The following is a 26,650-nucleotide window of genomic DNA, read 5'->3' as shown; positions in this document are numbered from 1 at the left end:
AAAAGCACAGGCTGTAGCAAGGTAGAGGAGACGGTGGAGGTGAGGGAGGGTGAAGGCAGACAGGCCTCGCTGCTCTCTGTTTCCCTCATCCCGCCGGCTCCCCAGTGGGCTGCAGAGAGCAGAGGGAGCCCCGGTCGATCAGAGGGGAGCCCAGATGGACTGAGATGAACACACAAAAACACTCACGTACACACACACTGATCGGCACACTCGCTCAGTCGCTCACATGTCATATGTTATCCCATCTGCACCATCACCAAGCTGCCTGTAACCCCAGGGCCTTGCGGGGGATACACACAGGCACAAACACACACACACACACACAATCACACGCTCCCATACAAAGGTTACAGATATGTACGTACACACAGCAGAGGTGTTCCCAGTGAGTAACTGGAGGTGAAGATAGCTGCAGCCTCTCTTGTTCGCTGCAATTGGCACCGGAGTCTCCTCACAAAAGAAAAGCCATTTGATCCAAGATAGAAGGAAACAAATTATTTTGTGTTCATTGTCAGCAGTTAACAGAACGATCTAAAAGTGCAAAAGAATAAATCTAATGTGTAAAACTAAGCAAAGGTTTTGCATAAAATCCTAAAAGTCTATCAGACTTGAAGGATGTATAAACTTAACTGCACTACACTGACCTTTGACTTGCCTATTTGGGCTCAAATGAGACCAAAAGGCCCAGAATGTAAAATTTACATGTCTGTAAGAACAAATGCCCTCACACCCAGACGGCTTTGTCTAACAGAATGAGACCTGTAATCCTTCCTCCACTTATCTTGGACACGTCAGCCAAATAGGAAGTGAAAAGTCAAATATGAGATGTCACATTCAGTTTACCTCCCTGCCTACTCCTTCCATTCCTCCCCTTAACCTCCCCCTCTCCCTCTCCCTCACTCCATCTTTCACCCATTTTCTTCTACAAGTCTCTATTTGATTGCGTCTTCCCCCTCGACGTCCCGTGCACGCAATACACAGACGTTCAGATCCCAGCTGAGTGTTGGCTGTGAGTCAGCATGTTGAGTTAATAGATTTTATACGGAGCGCAGGGCATTTAATCGGAGTGTGGAGTAGGAGGGTGTGGGAATGCAGGAAAGAAGAGGGGGCCAGACGACATCATGAGACGAAAATGAAATCTTTCCATCTCCAGCCGACGCAGTGGCAAAACGGCCATAAATCTATCCGTAAGGATATTTAGTTTTACAGCAACCTCCAATATTCGTTATGTAGGGATTTTCATATATGTTTTTTATAAATTTTTGGGATTTCAACACCATAGTCAGATGTTTTATATCTTTCTGCATATTTTCACTTTTTTCTATTTAGATTTTTAAGCCATTCCAACATAAATACACACAGATTTCAACCGTTGTACTGTACGGTAGGTTATTTTTTTAGGGAAAGTGACAAGCTGAGAGGTGAAGATCCCCATCAGTATACAGTCGATTCCAAACTTGAATAGAATCAGCCCAGCAGTATGATGCTGCCACCACCGTGCTTCAATAAACACAGGGTGAGGTACAATGCTGTCTGTCCTGCTCAAAAAGTTAACAAGTTTGCTTTATGAAATGTCCTTCACTTTGCTTTTAACAAACTGCAAAGATGTCGTCTTCTGGTTTTCTTTAGATAATAGCCTTCTTGGATACACTTTTCTTAAAATTGCAATTCTTTGAGCACAATGGTTCCGTACCCTTTCCTCCTTTAAAAAAAAGATGGATAGAGCTGTAATCTTTGGAAAGTTCTAAGCTTGATTTATCGGTTTGTTATTTGGGCCTTCATGCTGGTTCTGTTCACTAATATCTAAAACAAGCCTCTAATAAATTCACATAACAGGCGTTTTTATCCGTAAATGAAGTCACCCAAATATTCAATCTTTGTTAATTTAATACAATTGATTTTATGTGGCATTAGAGATTCTAATTTTTCAGCATTTCATTTCTGAAACATCTGAAATCTTTTCATTCTTTGGCCCACTCACAATAAAGCACTATTTCGTGTTGAGCAATAAAATTAACTCCCAATTCAAATAGAAAAAAAGTTTCTGGCTGCGATGTAACAAAATGAAAAAACTGAATAGAAGCTAATACTTTGAGTTATATAATATCTAAAATATCTATACAATGTAAGAAAGCATCTAATTTAATAATAAGCATGAAAAAAGCATTAGGACCTGATCAGGTCAGCACAAGACTGCAGATATGCCTTTATAAAGACTATTAAAGACGTCAGAAGTTGTGGCTCTTGGCTCTGCATGTGTGAACAATAAGCTAATTATGCAATACACCTCTTTGCAGGTGTAAAAACCACCGCGGTGCATCGCAAAGTCCCTCTGGAGATTCCGACCTACGGAAAATCGCAGTAAAGTGTTTAATTGTAGAATTGAGATCACCAGGAGGTATAAATTCTTTCCCTTGCACTCTGGAGAGTATTTTCTTTGTTCTTGTCAGTGGGAGAGAAAACAATTCCTCCCACTGTTAACTACCTGCCTGCCGACCGGGTTTTGTTGTGTTTTTCTTGCGTTTTGTTGTTGCTAATGGGCCTAATTGGCCAAAGCCCAGAAAGACCAAAAAAAAAAAAGGGGGGGAGGTAAACTACCTGCTCTGCGTTTCTCTCCCTCTCTCATTTGCCCTGTGAATTATAAAACCATTAGGTTTTTTTTCTTTGTAGTCTATACATACAAGGGATTTTACTGGGAACATTTTTAGGCCAATGATGGGAGAAAGAAAGCCGGATACATCTGCTATTTTCCAACTGAGCATAGAACAAAGCCAGGTAATGTTTATGGATGATGAGCTCTATAGACTAGACATTTACTAGGGAGGACTTTAAAGATAAAAAAAAAGATTATTGATTATCTTTGAGTCAGGCTTTAGAATATGTGCTCTTCATGTTTAATTGAGTTATCATTGTTGTGATGGTATAATGCAGAGTGGTGTGGTTTTGATCTCATCCCTTTGCCATATCGTGTATCACACGGCCCTATTGATGTGAAAACAATAGACAATTCCTGTATGCATGTCATTGATCTTTCTGTTTGTGTGTCAAATGTTCTGGTTCATCGGCGTGTGATTAGAATTGTAAACTGTACTGTCCATGAAATAAGTGTCATAAACTAATAAACGTGTGTTAAACAAGTGTTAAAAGTTGATGTTCTAGTTCCTTACGAACTAGACAGAGAGACAATGGTGTTCCTAATGAGGCGGGGTAGTGGATCATATTCAAGTCCTCTGAGACGAAGGCAGAAGACACTCTGAGGGTATGAGAGCAGTATGTTAGCGGGCAGATTGTTTCAATGTGTGTGTGTTTGCAATTGTGTGTGTGTTTGGAGCAATGGGACCTAAAGGAACACCGCAAGGACAATCTGTCGCCCCTCCGCCTGGGCCCTGGGTGACAGATGATGTGCTCCCACTGCTGAGCCTTGTCCATGTACACTACAGTATGCTTACATGTGTTCATGTGTGTTTAGTTTGGGGGGGGGGGGGGGGGGTTGATCATGCGTATGGGGCAGGCTACAGTAACAATAGCTGGATTTTAATCCAAGCAGAATTTCATCTCAGGAATTTTCTGGGTTGGGTTCCACATTGATGAAAAACATGTTTCTACCATGTGGGTTGATCTCTGACATCCACGGGATGTCAGGCCAAATTACAAGGTGCTAAAGGTCCCAGAAGTGCTATAAAAATGAGTGAACCTTGAGGGGAAGCCTGGGAGTCTTTACTGGCCCTCTGTTCCAAAAGGCACCCTGTAGAGGTTTTATACAGTGGAAGCAAAACCAAACAGTGTTTTACAAGCTATAAGGTCCCTTTGTATGATGCATGCAGGTGATGATTCATTGCTATGCATGTGAAAAAAATGGCTGCAAACCCACATTCACTACAGGACTCAAATGTGGTTGTTGTGGTTTTGCTTTGTTTACAGGTGGTTGTTTTGAATTTTCTAAGTGTCTTTGAGTGCTGATTTATATTTCTTAACAAATGTACAGTACTACTACTACTTTAAATCTAAAACATTTTTCAAATTAAAGTTTCTTCTAACTGACTTCTGTTTAAACTTAAATCTATTAGAAATAAATCTGTCGGGACACATTATTTTCAACAGTTTGGCCTGCAAATGCTCTGTGGCACAGCAAAGTAAAATTAGAATTTTTTGTCAACACATAACTTGTGGGCTACTGCCAAGCTAGAAATTAATACATTTGTTTAATTAATATCATACCTACTGTAGTTGATATCAGACTACATTTCTGACTTGTAAAAGTGAATTTTTGTTGCAGTGCTAAAAAAAATTGCATAAATTTTCCTGTTTATTTATTTCAAAACTGACAATACCCAGTCCACTGCTCCCTAAGGGGATGGGTTAAATGCAGAGAAGTAATTTCCCTCTGGGATTATTAGAGTATATAAAAAAAAAAAAAAAAAAAAAAAAAAAAAAAATACCAATTCAGGTCTTTAAAGGCAACATCAGACATGTGAGTTAATTTTTGAATGCTTTTGTGGAACTCAAAACTTTAAACACTTTAAGAAGAAAGATCCTACAGCACATTTTCTGGTTTATGGTCAACATCTCATTTAATCATTTATTTGATTTAAAAAAAAAGATAAAACAACAGAGTTTTGTGTTTCGCAGATCTTAGAGAGACATTAACAAATTCCTAAAACTGTGTAATGGAAAGCTCTGTGTTAAGACCTTTAAGCTTTCCCTCCCCGAAACTTTTCCTGAGAAAAGATCACTTAGAACAAACACTTTAAAAACACTTCATAAGGTATTAAATGACTAGAAAACATGACAACAGCTTTTACAGAGCAGATAGGTTGCAAGGATACTGTGATACCATCGGGATTGCTTTGTCAGAGGCAGCAGCCCCGAGTAACGGTTAAGAGAAGCATTTTCCACATTTCCACGGTTCCACATCATTAATAGAACACATGTTTGTAAGTGAGGAGACTTCAGTGGCTCCAGCCATATCAAAGTACCAGTGTTTTTAGATAGACAATTGCTCCAATTTCATTTCCAAATCTTTGTTACCTACATTACAATGATGATTACTTTTTATCCCGATAGAAGAATTATCCTAATTACATAAACTGCTTGAGAAAACATCAGGCAGGCAATATTAGGGTTAAACAAACACATAAATGGATCCTAATAAATAATTACGGCTGCAACTAACAACTACTTTGCAAATTCATTAATCTTTCGATTATTTTTTCGATGAATCGATTAATAACCAGAAAAAAAGTTTCTTAAAGAAGAGTTTTTGCTAAATTAAATCGGGTGAAACTCAACCTTTTCCACTTAAGGAGTTCTACATAGAGCATATTAACAGAGAATGTTTTTTTAAAATCTTAAATTCAAAATGTTTATATATCTTTTTACAATCTTGGTATAATTACTCTCAGTGAGTTGCTCTGTCAGCAACAGGCATGTTTTAGAATCTCTATAGTACAGTTAACAATTAACCGATTACTTAATTAGTTGATGATTATTTCAATAATCGATTAATCACAATCCAATTAATTATTTCAGCCGTACAAATAATAATAACAACTGGAAGTGGATAAACAAGCTGGTTATTGGTACTGATCAGTAAAGGCTGGATTACTCCACCGCTACAAAGAATTTATAAATAATGTTATATCATCCTAGAAAAAATGAAACTTTGCATAAATTTATATATATGTATATGGAGTTCTATTTATGGCATCATCACTTGCAATACCTTGGTGTGGTTTACAAGCTGCACTGTAACCGACAGGAAGGATGTTGAGAGGGTACTGACGCCAGCATAGGAAGATATAAAAACACCACTTTACACTTTGTCTGAATCTTACATCTGATGTCTGTAGTTTGTATCTAAATGCAATACTTGCAAAGCTTGCAAAAACTTGCAAGATATAAGCAGGTTTTGGGGTGCGCTACATGTATGTTCATAATAAAGGCTTAATATTTGAATTTGTTTTGTCCATATTGTTGAATGTATATATCTATATCTATCTATCTATCTATCTATCTATCTATCTATCTATCTATCTATCTATCTATATATATATATATATATGCATTTGAAAGTAGAATGAGCAATATGGTGCTTTTAGAGCCTATATTTACCATGCCAAAATGTTCAGTGCTGCTGTTAACACTAACGAAAGCTTTTGGGTTATTGTATTTGCACAAAAGAGGAACTCATCTTTTTTAAGAACTGCAGAGTTTAACTCCACTTCCTCTGTTTGGACTGCAAATAATGCTCCATTATAATATGGAAGACCTTGGAACCGGTTGAAGTCTGTTGTCTACCTCCCTCATCCCGCCTCCTCCCCTTAAATAATTAACATGGAGACATGCCACAAAGGGGGAAGCAGTCGCCTCTTTGGAGTTGGTGTTTAAGTTTACATGCAGGTCTACTTAATATTACACCATTTTACAGTTAAAACCTGGAATTAAAATGCTCTATGTTACCAATGACTTTGGCATTGACATATGCCGTTTACATAAGTCATAAGAGGGGATTGGGTGTGTTTTCTCAGCTCCATATATCATGGATAATCGTTTCTCTCTAAGACTGAAACAAAGGAGCATGCATCCTCCATCAGAGCTTTATCTGTTTATGTCATCAGCTCCTTCGCACCCAAATGCTTGAAAACACACCTCCCCAACCCATGAGATATGTTTCCTACACACATACATTAGAAAAAGGAAATGCCTTGCATCTGTACAGTCATTGGTCAACTTGAAAGTTTGAATGACTCATTCCTTTTCAGTGGAAGCCTGCAACCATTTATTTAGTTTAGTCAATAAAAAAATACTAAAATAAAATACGTTAAAGCACTACAAAGAAATATGGTGATTTCTAAAAAAGCTTCAAAGATTGGATGAATTGAAATCTTCTGGCTCTATCCCCCCTCCCCCACAACTACTCTATTACTTGGACATTGATTACACATGATACTTAGAAAATTTAGTAGGGTCCTCCAGGAAGCTGATACATCATTACAACTGACTCATGCCTGTTCATGAACTTGTGTGATTCTATGCACACGTATGTGTCAAAAGTTAACAGATCTGCAACTGCAAAAACTATAAATACTTTTCATATTTCTCAAGGAAGAACAGAAATATGATATTAGACTTTAATACAATGACAGACATATTGTTTTGATGCATCTAAAAAAAAAAGTATTGTTTTTATACTCAAAAAACTTAAATTATGTGGTATTATATTTTTTTCAAAATGTAATGTAATTGAATATAATTGAGGAAACAGAACAATAAGCTAGACAACATACAGTTTGTTCCACATTTATTTCTGATTGAGCAGAACTGGAAGTGAGGATTGTTAGAAAATATCTTTTTATAAATGCCCATTTCTAAGATGAGTAATTGTTGATTTAAATTTGAAACGTATATCTGAACCCTTCAAGTATGAATTTACAGTGGTCAATGTTCACTTAAAATGCTTTAACTGAGAAACACTCATATTTCAGAGAGTTCATTTGTCTTCCTGCTGCACAACAGAAACAAATGCCGTCTAATTCTTTATAAACATCCAATTCAAAGACTAACAATAAGGGTTAATGGGTGGAAAGTCATTAAGAAAGGTGATGCATTTCTCTGATTCTGTGTCAGGGCATTATTAGGCTTGTTTTTTTCATGTTTCTAAAAGGCATGACTAGTTTAAGGCCTGACGCTTGTTTTGTCCTTCAACTTTTTTAGGCTTTCGCTTTATAATATGTCATCCTAGTCAGGTGCAAGTACTGGGTCAAAAATACAGGAAAAAGATATATATATATATATATATATATATATATATATATATATATATATATATATATATATATATATATATATATATATATACGGTTAAACGTTAACAACAGCAGAAGAGAATGTCAAAGCTTTAAAATAAAATAAAAAAACATCATTACATGCTATGCAATCAAAAAAAGGATGTTTGTTAAAACATCACATAGTTTTTTTTTATGTTCAGCTTGAAAGACAAAAAAAATCTACTTTAGGTACTTTAATCCTGATTTATTTTTACGACAGACTATCACGGACTTCACTGACACCTGCGGTAAATGTGTCATCTTGTGAAAAACAGACACGTCTTCCTTAAATAAATGAAGACAAAGTGTTATTTGTCATGTGTTGTTCTTCATATCTAATTTTAAGACTTGAGAAGTACCAAAAGATTTTAAACATTGTTTGATAGTTTGCACAACTTCAGAAATTTGATGGTTGTGAAATATGTTTTTATTAGTATAAGGTCAATAAAGCCATCAACAGTCTTTATGCGTGCTTGTGTGATTGTTAAAAGTGCTTATTTTCTGTGTAAATGTTATTTTAATTACTACTACTTTATTTTAGATGCTTCCATTTTCCTGTAACTTTGTTGCAGAACCGTAAAAAAGATCCCTAGATAGAGACAAAGACATGATTCTTATTCTATTCTATTCTAAAGATAAAATATGACATCAACTGTGTTAAAATATTACCTCCATGGAAATGTATGCAAATTATTGCTTTTTGTCAAATGAATGTGTTTGGATTTAAAATATATTTTATGTCGCTTAAATGAATGAATAAAAAGCTGAGTTTTCGAAATAATTTAATCAAAGAGAGTCCAACACCCTGTGACAAAATTACTGCTTAAACGTTTGACAGGTCATCCATTGATCATTGAGTGATTAAAAAAAAAAGGCTGGTCAAAATGACCCTTAACTGCTGACACCCCCCCAAAAAAACGTACATTTTCCCATAAAAAAAAACAAACAAACATATAGATGATCCCAAATCCTAAGGGGGAGGTACTCTGTGAACTGATAAGAGGAAAGTGTACCTTCATTTAAGGTGTTTGTGTGGTTACATTTAGAGTATCTCTAATAGTATTTCAGTCCATTTACTAACAGTTTTCTGGGAAAACATCAGGGCATTATTTTTCTACCAAAGGATTAAACACAATTAATTCAGTGGAGCAATAATCCAAAGCAATGTAGACAGTCAATATCCAAATGACTGTCTCATCTAACAAAAATTTAAGCTTTGGAGGAGCCCATTGAAAGTTAAAGGTATAGTGCAGGATTTTCTTTTTCCGGATGGATCATCAAAATAAAAGGTCCTCCTCATTGTCAATCATTCTGGTGATATGTTTACGTGACGCCGTCCTACTCTCCGTCCCCATTTTCACTTACCGGTGGAGAGTCTAACATAGTGACAAATCTTCTTTTGGAAAGTAACCTCGTATGAGCGATGCAAACAGCAACTTTTAAACAGAGCGTGCACGAGGAGAAACGGGTTTGTGCACACTCTTGCACGTGGAAGCGGATACAGGTTATGGAATTGCATTTTCTTTAAAGTGGAGAGGGCGGGTCTTTTCAAAATATTTTGCGAAAATCCTCCACTATATCTCTAAGTCTATTAATGATGTTGTGGCATTACCCTTCATGATCAATAAAAAAAACCACAAACAAAACCCCAAATGACTGAATTAATATGATTCTATGAATAGATATGAACAAAATTCCTCCACAGCAAAGTTAAAGACTGATAACCAGTTATTGAACATATCTGATGGCAGCAGGTGGAACCAAAATTTTCAAACTTAGGTTTAGGTTATAACCTTATTTTATTTTTTTTACATATGCTCAGGTTAATTTAAATGAATATTTCAACAATACAATCAGTGAAAATTTTGAATAATGTATTTGATCCAAAATATTTGATATCAAAATAAGTTTGAGAAGCTCAAACGCTTCATTTCTACAAAAACTGACGATTCTGCAGAGAGAGAAATGCTATCAAAACCCTCTATACGTACCTGTGCAGTTAAATACTTCATTGTGGTATCTAATTAAACATGTGCCCCAAATTCCCATCATTGGTCAAAAGTTTTAAAGGAAAGGAAACAACAAGTGACCCAGCACTGAGGGCTGGTGGCCCTCTATGTGGGGCTTCAATGGTATCCTAGTTTCACACAGCTAATATTAAAGACAAGTGGATATGATGGAAACTAGATCAAAACCAAAAGCTCCATTCTGAGGCTTCCCGCTTGGCCTTGCTTCCTGGACAGAGCAAAAGAGCAAAACCCATATGTCAGACAATATCATGCCCTGTGAAGCATACAGCTCCAGTGATATCTGACAGAAAAGAGGGGAGGAGCACACACACATAAACACATCTATTTTAAAGGGGTTTCTGGATGGCCCCTCCAGCAGATATAGAAACAACACTAAATTACAGTCATATAAGGAATATACTCCATGCAAACGCAGAATTGCATAACCTAGCATACAGGGAATTTTGTTATTGTATTTTTAGAGCTTAAATGAGGAAGTATGGAAGTAACTGAATACTCTGCATGTGTTTGTTCGCTTGAGTCTCGACGGGCCACAGAGTGAGGTCGCTGCTCCTCTAATGGCCTGACATTCTTAGTGGGATGTTACTGCCCTCACTCTGTGTCGTACACACTCATACACGCTATTCAAGCTATCGCCCGCTCTTTGTCCCCTTTCCAGATGGCATGTTGGTCTTTCCTCTTCTGTTCTGTCCTCATGGTCCCACAGTTCTGGGTCTCTGGGCCGACTGAAGCCATATGTCCAAACTGAACTGACCTAACTCCCACCTCACTGTCTATTTGTCCGCCTGACTACTTTTCCTCCTGACCCTTTCCCTTTCTACCATGGGCAGAAAGCTAAATATACACTAAGTTAATGTTTTTCTAATGTAATAAATATGTTGAAAGAGCTGCGGGGGTCAAATAGATAACAGTGACTTTGGATCAGTGAAAACAAACATATTCATGCCGAGTGAAAGATCTTTTGTCTCAGCTGTTTTCTTCTTTCCCCCTCAGATTATATGTCAAATAATCTTGTCTTTCCTGTGTTGGCTGTTAACGTCAACATTTTACGTTCCAACTTATGCTCTAATTGAACATTCAACGTGGAAAAAAGAATTGGTAAAATAGGTTCCAAACAGACCTTACGCACAGTTAAAGCATAGTGCACTATGGACAGTACCTAGATGCTGAGAGAAATGTAGTCAATTATTTTATCCCTTTTTAATTTTTAAGACAACTAAATGTTTTGTTTTGTTTTTTTATTGCATACAAGGTTAATGATAAATAATCTGTTTATTTATTACTAACCTGTTAATGCATTTATTTCGTGCAGAAAATTCAGACATTTCATTTATTTGCATACCTAAATAGCCTAAATATTATTTCAAAATGATGACATAGAATTCCTAAAAGAAATGCAGAGTTGTGTCTTTTAACAAGTTAACAGTCAATAATGCACTGCCCAAACAGCAATTACATGGAAGAGTTACAAAAAAGACACTCCTTGACCCAAAATCTTGTATGGGACACAGGAAATGTGTAGAAAAAGATGTTCAGGTCAGAGTAGAGCAGAAAATGTGGGCTTTTTGGCCTACATGCAAAACACTGCATGAGTATTAATGCACCACCCCCATGGTGAAACATGGAGTGGAGGATTTTCTTGAGCAGGGACAGAGGGATGCTTGTCAGAACTGATGGGAAGATAAATGGAGCTGAAAATAGGACAATCATGGAAGAAACCTGGAGAGGTTGCAAAAGGCTTTAGGTTTAAGTTTCCAACAGGGAATCCAGCCTGAACACTGAGCCAGACTAACAGTGGGGTGCTTTAATTTAAAGTGTTTTTTTTATGAGCTAAGACCAAAACACACAGATTGTGTCGGTGTTAATACAACTCGATATGACTTCTTTAAAAACATAAAGGCTCCAACTAGAGGGTCTGTGAACGTATGACTGCAGTCAGGTGATCCAGTAGTGATGTGATGCTATGATGGTGTTTGCAAAAACAGAAAACTGTGTTACATTAAGCATCCAATGGGCAGTATTTGCATAAGAAAAGTGTTCTAAACATTTATGCAATCGTACTGTACAACCCATAAGCTAATGTCACATTTTGATAGGACTGGGCAATATATTGAGATTTTAAGAATATCAAGCTTTTCTTAAAAAATAAAAAATAAAAAAAAAAGATAAGACTATATAATTTTTATTCAGATGCTCTACATTATGTTATAATTACACTTTAGACCTACCAGTTCCTCTATCTCTTTTACCCCCATTAATCTAGTTGGAACTTCCCAACATGCCTGTGTGTTTCCTGGACGGGGCCGCATGTGGAGCTGGTTGACAGTTGCATTTTGTATCTCTGCTTCTTTCTGTGTGTCTGCTTCTGTCTCATTGAACCCGAGTTGGCCTCGACAGATGGCCGCTCACCCTGAATCGGGTTCTGCTGAAAGTTTCTATCTGTTAAAAGGGAGTTTTTCCTCTCCACTGTCGCTACAAGCTTGCTTAGTGTGAGGCATTGCCCTCGAGTCAATGAGTCGATGCAATCAACAAACTTTGAATCAATTTGACCAGATGATCTACTTGAATTCTAAAGTACCTTGAGATGTTGTGTTATGAATTGGCGCTACATAAATAAACTGAACTCAATTGAATTGAACATCCTTTTAATTTCTTCATGGAAGAAAAAGAAATTACGATTATCACCATAAAGATTGAAAATACTTATTTTTGGTACAGCTCTATTTGACCGTTTTAAGTCTTTTTTTTTTTTTTTACCATTGGAGATGTGCTGTATTTTGGCACCATGTCTTTTCCTGGGTAACTCAAAGTATGACAAATTCCTGCGTAGAACTGACCAAACCGTCTATCTAGTTCAAACGGTTGCACAGGCAGTCATGGGGGATCGTGATCTGGTGTGTTTTTGCCTTCAGGGCTTGAGAATAGGTGTTCAAAGTAGCATTTGAAGGCATCTCCCCTGTTTATTGTTGTGTTTTCATGTTTAATATGGAACATCATTTTTTTAATGGCTTAAGAAAGGTTGAGAACAATTCAGAAAATATGAAAATATGTTGTCAAATATTCTCTGGATGTGACCTTACTGGGATTAGTTTATTTGGAAAAAGGAAAAATGAATGGACAAAAACATCAGTTTCAAGATAACAGAAACATACGGTAACCTGCAGCTTTTACCGCAGAGAATCGTTCAAAAAAGCAAACTTTCTAGATTTCTAAATCCTTCTGGAACCCCTGAATCTTTTTTCTCCCACTGTGCTCAAGTCGCTGTTGGAAAAATCAAATCAATTCCTAAATAAAGGCATAACTATATGCTTTTAATAAGACAAATGTTTAGAAATGACATCAATAACTATTAAATTAAATCATTATTGGAACATCTTGGTCATCTTCTTAATATGTTGCTATTTTAAAGATCGAACACATGAAGCTGTTTGTCTCATTTCCTGTGGGGTTTTCTGCAAACTTTATTCAAGAAGAGAAATTCCTGGTATGTTTTTTATGGGGTGGTTATAGTTTGCATGGTATTTATGGAGAAGGAAGCTTCTATTTGACACTTCCTATTAATCTTTTTTTGTCTTCCATTGTTCTTGTAAAAAAATAAATGTAGAGCTTTATGATTTCATACGTTTTATAGATGTAAAATATAGATTTGGAATACAATTTGCCTAATCCTTTCAGCTTTCTTCGTCGATGCAAGCCTCTTGTGTGAATAGCTCAAGTTACAAGAGAAAAGTGCTTTGAATAAACTTAAAGCAAGTTTTATAGCTCCTCACTGGCCTTTAAGACAGCAACTAAAAATGTTACGTTCCAAGTTGTCTATTAAATGATATAAACTAATGAGGTGTTTTGTAACCTCTGTATGTAACAAACTATTATAGAAAACTTACTTATTTTTTCCCTGCAAGTTAAATCCAGAGCTCTTTTTCTTTTGTTAAAACAGTTTCCTTTGCTTTGTTTTTTTTTTCTAATAAAACATGCTTGTGTTTGAAAAAGAGAGGTATGAAAATAGAAGCTGACCTACAAGCGTCCCAGTGGAGGTGGCTCTGCTGCAGAGGGAATACCCATCAGAGACACGGCCAAGCCTGCAGAATATAACAAAGAAGGATTCAACTGTATTACAATGAAGAAAATAACTATCCAACATACAGAGGATCTGAAAAAAAGCACTTTAGAAGATTTTTTTAAATGTACACAAACTCTTCATAATATTTGGTTAATTATTGCTCATCAAGAGGGAGAGAAACCACATACTTGGCACAATTTTATGTAAATATTGAGCTACTGGTTTAATAAGAAATAGCAGAAGATGTTCAAACTAGTTAGTTTCTCAGCAAAAGGCTGGATTTTAAGCCTAGTAATACATTTCCAAAAGGATTGAGGTAATTTTAAAGTTTAGTAAAGGATGAACACCAATCTGCTTCAACTATTCCTAAACCAGTTTGTTGTGTGTTTAGTATCTTTGCCCAGTAATCATGAATTTTTTCTTTATTCCTGTTACTACAGTAGAAAAAAAATCACTCCCTCATTGTGTTTCTTTCTGATAACTATCCCAATGCAATCAAATAAATTCATAAAGAACGTTATGAGGAATGGTTGAAAAATATTTATTAGGAGCCTAAAATAATATAAAATTCCTACCATGTCATTCATTTAAAAGTCTGACCAGAACTGCAGACTTCTAATAGAAACATTGTGCAGATGATGTTATCAGAAGGGGAAATAAATCATAGTTCTAAGAAACATTACAAATTACATCAACTAAAAGAAATTCTTTGCAAGACAAATGAATTACAGAAAAACCAAATTATGATTTTATTATAGTAAGATGATAAAAAATATGTTTAATATAAGGAATAATCTATAAAACATTGAGTTTAAGTCATACTTAAACACACTGATGAAGTGATTACACTGATATCCAGTTACACTTCCAATTCATGACAATTTTCTCATAATTAATGGTTAGTCTAGGACATACATTCAAAATAAGCAATGCTGGGGAAGTCTTAGGATAAGATTTCAGATTTAGGAAGATCTTCTGGCTAACGTTAATTGTTTTGTTCTAACTGTTCTTATTTTTTCAGGTAACTGCAGCAAAAAATGTATTAGCTCCATCCTTTCTTTTTGTCCTTTAGGACTCTGTAGATCAAGACAAGCTACAGTGGTTCTGTAAGTTCTGTTGGAGAAAATTAAAGCAACAGCCTGCAGCTGTTACTTTAGTTTAGTATAAAGGCTTGCAGCATGGGGAAACAGTCTGCCTCTGTCAAAAGATTTTTTTTATTATTTCCACATGGTTGCTTGACATACAGACAATGACAACAAGACTACATAATGTCTCAAGCAAACAAAAAACAAGTTCAAATATGAAAAAACTGAATAAATTTACATCTTTATAGCATGCTGATCATAGAGCTTTGGGGGGAGGGGGGTCTTTCCTCAACCTTTTTAGATGACAGCCCCAACTTAACTGAAGGTATTTAAATGATTCTATTTTGATTAAAGTATTTTAGCTAAAATACTAAAAAAGTGGCCATGTGTCTATGCCACTAATGCTGAACCATAATACCGATAAATCAGTTAATGCACGAGCCTTGAAACATAACATCCTATTAATATTTTCGCATAAAAGGTCCACTCTAGTTGCAATTTTCCACATACTAATATTACATTTATTTTGCCATTATCTAATTGAACCAACACACTTAAACCCAATAGAAACCAGCTTTTTAAATATACATTTTAGGGAAAAATATTGATGTTTTTTCATTGCCTAATAAAATTACCATAATTTTCTAATAATGAGCCCTGGTTTCATAGAATTTCCTTATAAACTTTACAACTTTGGTCAAATCTGCTTGTTTATTTTATGTGACCAACTCAGGTTTGTTGGCCAGATCTTAATTGTCTATGACATTCAGATAGCAGTTTTGAAATAGTTTACGTATTACATATAGTTGTCTTAGTGTACTTATCATAAACAAACTTATTGGAATGACTAGCAACATACATTGGAGGTTCATTCTGTGCAAAGCTTTAACGTCCTGGTTGAAGCCTTCATTTGTTGCTACAATGATTCTTTATGATACTTTTTCTCCCCGCTTATGTTGCATTTGCATCAATCTCACCTGAAGTAAAATACCCACACATCACCATGCTAAGACATGTTTTTTATAGCTAGCATGGTGCTATAGGTTGCCACGTTATTCAACGTTTTAGTTTTATCAGACTAAAGGACACACCTAGATGACTAATCTTTGTTCCTTTCATATTTATATTTCTTGTTAAATACTATGATGTATTAATATATTAAGGAAGGATTTTTTAAAGGTGTTTTCGCTTTTCAAAAGCAAAATTTATACATTTGCACTTTCAGACATAGAACTCATACTGTATGCAAACTTTGGAATTAACTGATAGCAATCCAAATATTTCAAATTTCTTTTCATTATGAATTCTAGAAAAAAAATTATTTGATCATCATTTGATCATTCTCAATGATTTTAAGCAGAAAAAGGTCTAACTTAATGTCAAACAGGGATAGAAATGATTATTTGTGTGTTTTATACAGTATATATCTGGTAACTGAATAGATTAAATTCAACTAACTTAAATCAATTGAAGTTCAAAATGATGACCCCTGAGAAAGCAAATAAAACAAAAATTGACAAAATGAGATTTTTGCCTGTAAAAGAAAACTCTGGGAGAAAATCCAGATCAGTGGATCTCCCCTTGGCAGCCCTCAGCTGCTTCTCTTCCACATCCAGTCAGAAAACCAGGACCATCCTTCCCTCCTTCCAACAAAACACCTCCCACCAAACACCCACCACTGGACAAACAAACACAAAAGACAAAACAGAGCAGCACACACACATACACCCATACAGTTCCGTTTATTTCTCTTTAAAAAGGTCACCATTTTCTCTGGCTTAGCGCCCTGCGCTATTGATAATTTTATGCATAAACAAATGGCAAATTTGTGCCGCATAAATATGTATTAGCAATTAATAATGGTGGTGTGTGAGGGGACGCCAGGTGCATGGCGAGTGGGACCGGCTGGCTGCTAGTGAAGTCGCTGAGCTGGACTGGTGGCTTTATGCTGCTAGCTGGTCTGCCTCTCCTCCACTGTGCCTGCACAATTACCACTCAACAATAGCAACACACATACACATTCAAGCAACTAGAGCAGATGTGTATTCCACTGAAAATGTTTAGCAATAAACTGAAAATTAAACCTGTGTATAGTTGAATTCCTAGTTTATTTAATTAGAAATAGATTTGCACTAATGTACAAACAGGTGGATATAAAAAAAGACAAATCAGACGTGCAAAAAGGAAAAGCCTGAGGGAGAAAAGGCACAGGAGAGGTAATGTTCTCTTACTCGCTCCCACCTGGAAAACAATGCATCCATTATTGTAGTTTTCTCAGACCACTGAGAGTGGGCCTCAACTCTCTGGGGCAGCAGAGGTAAAAATAATTTTGAAACAAATAACGCAATATTAAAAGTGGGTCAGGCTGAGAAGGTCACACATTGTGTATAATGCGACATACCCACATTAATAAGCCGCCTGCTCACCCAGAAGTCTTACCTATTTGCAGATGTGGAAGGAGCTGAATAAGGACGAATGAACAGTAAACCATCCAATCAGATCTATTCAAGCTAGATACAATACTTTTCTTGTTTTGTTTCTTTTTTTGCCTACTTGCTGTTTTTTGGGGAATGAGCTGCTTGTGGGAATATGTGAACCTCATTAATGTGACTTCTAAAAGTATTCATACCTTCAAACTTTTGTCATATTTTACATTACACATAATAGAGCCTAATTTGATCTCAGTATAAATCCAGTTGTTCTATAAAGGCCCCAGAAGTTTATAAACTAGAGAAGCCTGACCTGTCTTTGGACACCTGCTGGATTCTGCCTGTTAACTGAACCTGGATCTGCCTCCTGACTTCAACCTGGATTTCCCTTCGGTACGTTTTCAAATCTCTGTTCTTCTGGCCTGGACTCCTGTAAACCTCTTCGACACCAGCTTTGGCTTCGCCTTCTGGAAAGTCTTGCCTTCCTTTGTCTGTTCAGAGCTGCTCGTTCTCCAATTCTACAGGCTTCAAGGCATCAGCTTCTGGAAATCTCTTGGCGGCGTTTGCCGCATGCCATCAGCAGCCACTTCATTGCAATCCACTCCATCCTTTGGGCGCTGACTGAACTTTAAAACCAGGTTAGCGACTCACGCATTCGTAATCCTCCACCGTCAGATTTACGTGGTCACTAACCTGAGTTTTCCCTCTACAGAAGGTCCTGCCTTGGACACCCTAGCAGCTGAACCACAGATTCAACGTTATTTTAACAAAAGCTTTTGAGAAATAAGCCAGTCTGTTTGCCTTTAACTCTGGGCCTTTACATCAACTGTTCAATAAATGAACCATATATCTTGTCATGAGAGTGAAGGCTTTAGTCTTGAAAGAAACATTGTTAAAAAAAAATTAACAAATCAACACAATAAATGCATTCTAGTCTGTTTATTAAAAAATAGGAAGCAAAAAAGCAAAAATGTACAGCTCCATGAAAAGTGCACTGGACTGGATATCTGATATCCAATCCAGCTAATTATTCAATATGGGACCTGATATCCGATCCAGGGATCATATCTCTGCATCTCTAGTATAAAACATGAGGAGCTGTTGAACCTATACTGGGCAATAGAGTTTAAGAATAAATAGAGTTTGGGAATGGAAGATGAATGGAGCGAAGAGTAATCCACATGTTGAAAAGAAAGTGACAGAAAAGCTTTGAAACAAGAGAGGAGGTTTACCTTCCTGTAAGATAATGACCATAAAATACAGTCAGGGATATACTTAAATGGTTTATATAAAAGAATATTTATGAGCTAGTCTGGTCATGTCATACAGAATCAAACTGAACAATGATGTTTACAGATGCACTCTCTCTATTGCGATTGAGATTGAGCCTTCTTGTACATTTTACTCTCTATGGGTGAAGCTGGTGGAGACAAAGGTCTGTTGTTCTCGCAGTGAAAAGGAGCTTCTAACAAGCACCGACTTACCTTTTTATTTCTATGAATAGTTAAAAAACTTGTGTTCTTTTCTTTCCTCTTCCGCATTAAGCACTGCACTGGTTTGTACTTTAAAATGCTTATAAAACATATGCTTGGTTTGTGGTTATAATGTGACAATTTATGGAAACAGTCTTGGGTACGATGCAAACAAATCAGTAGATGATCGTGTTAAAACAGCGGCTATATTTGCGTTTCTGTCTGATTATGCGTGTGTGTTCTGACGTCCGTCTGGTGTGGCGAGTGCAGCCTGGCTCCCCTGTAGAGCACAATCACTCTGCTTGGCTAAACACAATCACACAACCTTAACCCCACTCACATGGCCCACTGAGGGAAAGCCAGCGAGGAGTTAGTCTACATGGATATACATATAGGTCTGTCTGTGTGTGCATCTGAGTGTGAGAGTGTCCGTGTCCTAGGAGGACTTAGAGGACAAAAGGCAGCCCCATCTGCTCCATTGTCACAGGGTCTTTAATGCGGATCAGATAAACATGACATTTGGGATGAGCGGTCAAGCTCACATTATAAACCCTGACCTCAGAACTGAGTCTTCCTCTCTGTGTGTTATCAAACCTACGCTGCAAAAGGATTTAGAAATAAGAACAAATGTCTAAAATTAACTATATTTACCCTTAATATTAGCAGGTAAATAAGATGATCTGCCAATGGATTGAGCACTTTTACTTTAAAAATAAGATAATTAGATAATGTGCCCTTAAAATGAGACAATGCAATAGTTTTTTTTCTTATTTTAAATGTAAATTGTCTTGATCCATTGGCAAAGTGTCTCACTTATCTCCTCAATTCAAGAAAAAAAATGCACTTATTTTTAGATTTCTATTTTTTTGCTTATGCGGGGTGCTGAATTAATATTTTCCTCTCTCTACAGGTTTTACCATGTCCTTCTGTGTTTACAGGTTTGGGTTATGTAACCCCTACCTCTTTGTACGACCTGTCGTGCATGGCTCAAATAGTGGATTAGGAGTGGCTATGGGAGGATTAGCGGCGCATTGGCCTAATCAGAAGGAGTAATCAGACTATATCATAACAACAATCAGTCAGGATACACATCTGTCTATTGAGATCAGCTTCAAGTCCATAACAGAGATGAAACATCTGGTCATTTAAGGTTCACTTCTATCAAGTAGAGAGACTGGGACAGTTGCAGATGATATACTTTTAGCACCATCGACAGGCAGACCTTTTTTAGATTATTACTGGCAAATGTAAGAGAACTGATTGTTAAACATCCAATAAAAAACAGAAATGCAATAAAATCAGATGGCTCTTGCTTGGGCCTTAGTGTTTAGAATACTGAGCTATGCAGATGTTCATGACCAGGCATCCCCAAAGTCGGTCCTCAAGGGCTGCTGTCCTGCAGGTTTTAGAGGTTTCCCTGCTCCAGCACAGCTGATTTACATTAATAGTTGATTAACAGGCTTTTGCTGAACTGCAATCGGCAGCATCAGCTGTGCTATAGCAGAAAAACCTCTAAAACCTGCAGGACAGCGGCCCTCGAGGACCGACTTTGGGGATGCCTGTTCATGACAGTCCGGACACACCTAATTTAGTCTAAAAGCAGATTTAAGCAATGAGGTATTAGAAATCCAATTCTTCCAGTACAAGGTCAAAGATTCTAAAAACAAACTTGTCATGTCAGGTTACAATTAGAAAACACAAGACTGAAAATATAACAATTAGAATGTAAGTTCCTGTTATATACCAGGTATAACTACATGTGCTTGTTACCATGACGGTCAGACGTTAAGAGGCTGATGTGTTAAAAAAAAAAAAACTATATGGCGTAGTTTTGGCTCACTTTGCTTTAATATAAGACATCTTATTATCTGTCTTCAAAATGTCAAGCAGTGAAAAGTTAAACCTTACATTTCTCTAATAATCAAATTAGTTAAGTGAATACTGTTAATCAGATACACTTGCAGTAAACAAATTATCACCAAGGAAATTCATTTCAATTCAGTTTATTTATATAGCGCCATTTCGCAACACATGTCATCTCAAGGCACTTTACAGCTCACCAGATCATACAGTCAATAGGTTTTCTTGACTCAAAGGCAGTCCCTCACACTAAGCATGCTTGTAGTGATAGTGGAGAGGAAAATCTCCTTTTTAACAGGAAGAAACCTCCAGCAGGCTCAGTGTGAGCGGCCATCTGCCGAGTACGACTGGGGTTCAAGGAAACAGAAGCAGAGAAATAAAAAGGCAACTGCAAAAGGCGGCCCTGTCCAGGAAACACACAGCCAGGCAGACAAGCTCCGAGCCAGCTCCCATGTCAGAGGATGAAGAGAGCACATCCATCCAGTCACAGTCAAAGAAACAGGACTACACTGAAAAACAGGCCGATCTCCAACGTCTATAAAAAAGGGTGTTGATGACAGCAGCACAGCTGATAAAATGTGTGGAGATAGGATTATTTTGTATCCAATTCACCTCATATAAGGAGGTTACTGCTGCTAACAGTATTGCACAAGAAAGAGCAACTGTTAGTTAATGAAGAGTTTCAACATGGGAGGTTCGGTTTCAATGAAAAAAGCCTAAAAGTTCCAGTTTAACAGAATTGTTTTATGTCCTACCCTGCTAACATGAAACAATTGTGTTAAAGTAAGTAAATATGATTGATTAAATGCAAAAAAAATGGTTGCATTATTTTTTTCATTGTAGGTCTGCCAGTGTCAGATACTTAAAATGCTGATCTCACAGTGTGACAGCTACTAACCTACAAATAGCCCCATTTACAGTAGGCTTTTAAAATTATTATTTCTTAATACACCTTTTATTTATTGTGCCAAATACTGAAAGTCAATCTTTCAAACCTGTTTTAAGTTATTTATTTATTTTAAACTCTGTCTGTAAACAAGCATCCCAATGTTATCTCTTCCTCTGCCCTGATAGGGTCCAAATTCTACTTTTTTCACATTTGTTTTGATGTCTCTAGTGGCACAGATGGATGTCATAAATGAAGCATGCACACTGATAAAGGTGCTTATTGACGTAATGTAGATCTTTAGCTATTTAGTAATAAACATTGATCATGCATTATTAAACATATAAAATTTGTCTTTGTGTTACAGCTGGGCGATAGAGCCTTAAGATCTTATCAAGATATTTTTTGGTACTATTGTGGTAACGATAAATTGATGATAAAAACGCTCTTCATTTCTACTTTTCAGTTGTTCTCAGGTAACTGTGCATGTGTGAATGCATGCCACAGCAATTAGAGCCCAACCATCCCAGCAAATACTTTTGAAAAAATATACAAACTTGAAATAGACTTCTTCAGGACACCAGTCAAATAAAGTGTGATTATATCGCAAGGCATCCCCTAGTACCTGCATTTAGTTATTTTTCTTTAAATTTGGAAATGAAAAGAAATGAAAGTAGGCATATTAAAACTAAAATCACAATTTTTGAATTTTTTTTAACATCACCAAGTTACATTTCTTTTACAGATGAAAAATTGTTATCATGGTTAGAAATTTATGAGGATTAAAGATACGTTAATTGTTCAACCCAGGTCATGCCAAAGATAATTAACTATAATTTGTATAGTGTGTTATGCAAAAATTTTAGGCAGAGCGCTGGGCTGAAGACTTTAAAATGAGGTTGATTTAAGTCTTACAGAAGGCGGGGCTGAGCAGTGTCCCCCTGCACACCTGCTCTGGTTCAAACCTCGTCAGCTGGAGCTTAAGAAGTGCTGTTTGCAGGTCATTTGACACCTTATTGTCAACCTATGTGGTAACCACCCACTCTCCGTGAACGCTCCAACTACCCTTTTTCTCACCTTGAGCTCTTGTCAGACTTCCAGGATCCCCTCCTAAAACCTAATCATAAAACAGTCCCCAAGACAATTTATCAAACCACTGGTCATTCTCCAAGCTCTTACCTGGTAACTCTTGAATGCTAACCAGAAACCTCCTGAGATAATCCCCTGCCTGGATCCTGTCATCCCACGGACACTCAATGTGAACCATTTCGCAAAAATAGATTATTTACAAACTGCCTCATCTCTCCTGCTTTCCCTCACAGCCACCCTGCAAATCTGAACTACTACTTAGTCTATCTAAAACAATAAACATTGTTAAAATTTGTTTTCAGAAATGTTTTTTATGATGTTTTCAACAAAACACAATGGATTTTATTTTGAATTTTGCTAAAATTATTGTAGGGCTTCAACTAATAATTATTTTGCAAATCTATTAATCTGTCGATTTTATATCTTATATTTTATTCGAAAAATTGATTAATAATCAGATAGCCAAAGATTCCTTAAAGAAGATTTTTTAGGTGATACTAAAACGTTTCTACTTTAGCAGTTCTGGATAGAAAGTATTGGCAGATATCTAAATACTGTTCTAAGTGGGTTGTTATGTCAGCTAAAGGCATGTTTTAGAGTCTTTATATTACAATAAACGATAAATCAGTTACTAAATTAGTTGAAATTATTTAAATAATGTAATTCATCGATTCATCACAATTATTCTGATTAATTATTACAACCCTAAAATATTCTGAGTATATATTGCAGATAATAGCCAACAGTGTGGATCACTGCTGGATTAAAGACTGACCGATACAGGTTTTTCAAGGCCAATGTCAAAAACGATTATTTTGACCCTACAAATCTCCGATAAGGGCTGCTCATTTTTGTGTCTGATTCTTGACTCTGATATATCTTTCTTTTTTTGCCATTTACATAGAAAAATGACACAACAATATTTAATCATACACAAGTCTCAATTTTGACAAAATAAAATTCTTTATTTATAAATCTAAGAAAACATAAACAGTAGGTAACAAAGGTAGGAATCAGCAATGCATGAAATAGCGAATTCATTCTTGAAAAAGAAATTGTCAATACTGGTCAAAAATACTGGCCACCTGATGTATTCTTGATGTATTCTTCTATATCTAAGCTCAACCTTGAAGCACGTCAAAGAAAACCCCCCATAACTTAACCCCATTTGGTCAGTTTTCATTCTTCCAAAATTCAGCAGGCAAAAATTATGAATGCAATTCCAAAACTGCATCGAAAAGTTGCACCAAACTAAGCATTTTAAGCCTCTATCACACCTTGACGATTTAGACACCGTATGCCTGACGTACAAAAAAATCTAGGAAAAAGGCTGGCATACGTTGGATAAGTTATGGGTGCGTTTTGTATAAATTATGAGCATGGTAAAGTACTCTGAAGCACGCTGAAACACGCGGGCACACATTGACACAAGGCAAGTACGTATGTCCCGTATGTATTTTCTGGATGCATGCCAGTGTATTCTCATGCGTCGGGCATAAGTTATAAGTAGGTTATCTGATCGTTGACATTGTTAAGTGTAAGTTACTCAGAAGTCATCTGATATTCATCTAATTATCCAAAACCTATGAGTAACCTAAGTAACCCACTGAACACGTTTCTAACTTACAGCTACTGTACAATGGTGTATTGGCAGCGTTTAGGTATAAAATGTCGTTCACAGGAGGAAACTGTCAGTTCTCCAGGCTTCATCCCCATCATAGGGTGAGTGAGAAGGTGAGTGTGATTGATCCTCCCTGCGTTCAGGCCCACGGCCAACAAACTTTCTAACAGACATGACACTGAATCTGCTGCAACTGCAAACCTTCTTTATTTCTTTTTCTTTTCATGTATTTATTTATTCTTATTTTTGGCGGGAGGTAAAGAGCAGCTAGGTTAATACCACAATCAAAGAAATCTTTTAATGCAGCCTGGGCCCCGCCTCATGACACTGGCTTGTGTATCATTTCATGAGCATTATGCAGCCTAAGTTGATTCATAAGTTAGGCTGGACATAAGTTCTGGACTCGTTATGAGTACACCATGTATACGTCCAAAATTGAAAAAATACATAGAAAGTTCAGTGTATGCCAGCATTTTAGAAGATTATGTAACTTCAGGCATACGCTGGCTAAATCGGCAAGGTGTGATAGGGCCCTTAGGTGTAAGTTTTAATTGAGAAATGATCTCCTGAATCGTGCATTTTCTATTATGTTTCAATTATCAGTAAATGATGAGTTTTAATGCTTTATTATATTCAACAGATATTCAGGAAAAATCAAAGTTAAGTCTTTATATCTCTGCATTCACATGTAAATTCTATTAAGATCAAAGTGTATATTATCCATTTTACCTAAAACAACACTTCTTGATTTTAGCATCTGCAAGAGAAAAGGGATAATAATGCCAAAAACATGCAAATATTTTGCTTTAACTTCCTGTCGGCTTAATTTCACAAACCATTTAAGAGATTAAATTGGTTGATTAGTCATTTTAAATTGAAATGATCAGTTTATGGATTCATTCCATAATAACTGTAGTAAATGTTTTGATATTTCAGTGGTTTGCTCCAGTTTTGTTTCGTTTGCCTTTTACCCCCTAAAATGAAAACTATAACCAACCCCCACCACCACATTCCATCTGAAGCCGAGGACTGAATTAGCTGACTAACTCCAGAACCCCCCAAACAACCCACAGAAAACACATGCACACGTGTGTCTAAGATAAGTGAAAACTGACCCCCAGTGGATACCCCTGAGGATTTAGTGAATGAATGTGTGCACGTTGTCCTGGAGCCCCCTGAATCTACGTTTCCTCTGTGGTTGTGCATGTGTGCTCTGTGAGACACAGAGTCAAATGTTCTACAGGAATAAAAGAGCCATTGTTCACCAAGGTGGTCCGAACAGGACCTCCAACCCTATCCCCATACACACATGCACCAAAGGACACACATGCATGTGTGCAAACTCACATTTATACACAGCTTGTAGCCAACAAACAAACATTATAAGTATTCCATTCAGTCTAATCCTAAGTAGTTTTTGGATGGTTGTAGTAGCACGGCATTAAAAAGTTGGCTGTAGGATGTAAATGCTGGTCTGTGTAAATCAGACAGCTACCACCAACACACACACTCAGTCAGTGTAATTCAGACATTGCTACTTCCTTCCTGTGGGGTGATGATGTTTAGTCTTCCTGCACCACAATCTGATTGGTTTTTTTGATCTCATCTACTTCCTGTTTAGGAGCGACCCGAGCTCTCGCTGCACAGATCTGGGATCAGCAATCGCCACATAGATTCATATATGTAGGAGGGTTGATGACAAGTCCGAGATCAGCTCGGTCAGCTGATTCATTCCCACTGTCTGCTTAATCTGGATGAATGAAAAGCCAACAAGCTCAGTGCGATGAAGTGTTATTTCAAGTGTTATCATTTTTCCAAGTGGGAAAATGAGAAGCAAATTAAACAAACAATACAACTGTCTTTTTCTTGTCTAGATTCTTGTCCAACTGTAATACAGGGGCTGAGCAGGGCCGCAGGGGCTTTAGGCGCTTAAGCCTGGACAGTCTGTTTTTTATTTTTTTATCTTTTTTATAGGTTTATAGTTTAGGTTTATAGGGTTTAGTCCTTGAACTGTGCACACCCTGTATTGCCTGTTTTGACAGCTCAGGGTGTCGGAGTGCTCTACCAGGGTAACACATCATCTCCTTTATTCAGGAGGCAGGGCAGTAAGTAAGATATTAGACTATTGTGGTCAACCGCCAAGTGGAGACAAACCTGTCATGACCCCACGCACTTTATTACTTTATACGTGTCCCTGTGGGGGCATGCTTTGGTGCCCTCCCCCCTAAATAAATATATATGCCCCCCCCCCCCCCCCCCCCCCCCACACCCCCCCCCCCCCCCCCCCCCACA

This window comes from Cyprinodon variegatus, unplaced genomic scaffold, assembly GCF_000732505.1.
Source record: "Cyprinodon variegatus isolate N-32 unplaced genomic scaffold, C_variegatus-1.0 Scaffold28, whole genome shotgun sequence".
Taxonomy (NCBI): Eukaryota; Metazoa; Chordata; class Actinopteri; order Cyprinodontiformes; family Cyprinodontidae; genus Cyprinodon; species Cyprinodon variegatus.
The sequence above is the reverse complement of the archived record's forward strand: the minus strand, read 5'-3'. Positions refer to the sequence as shown.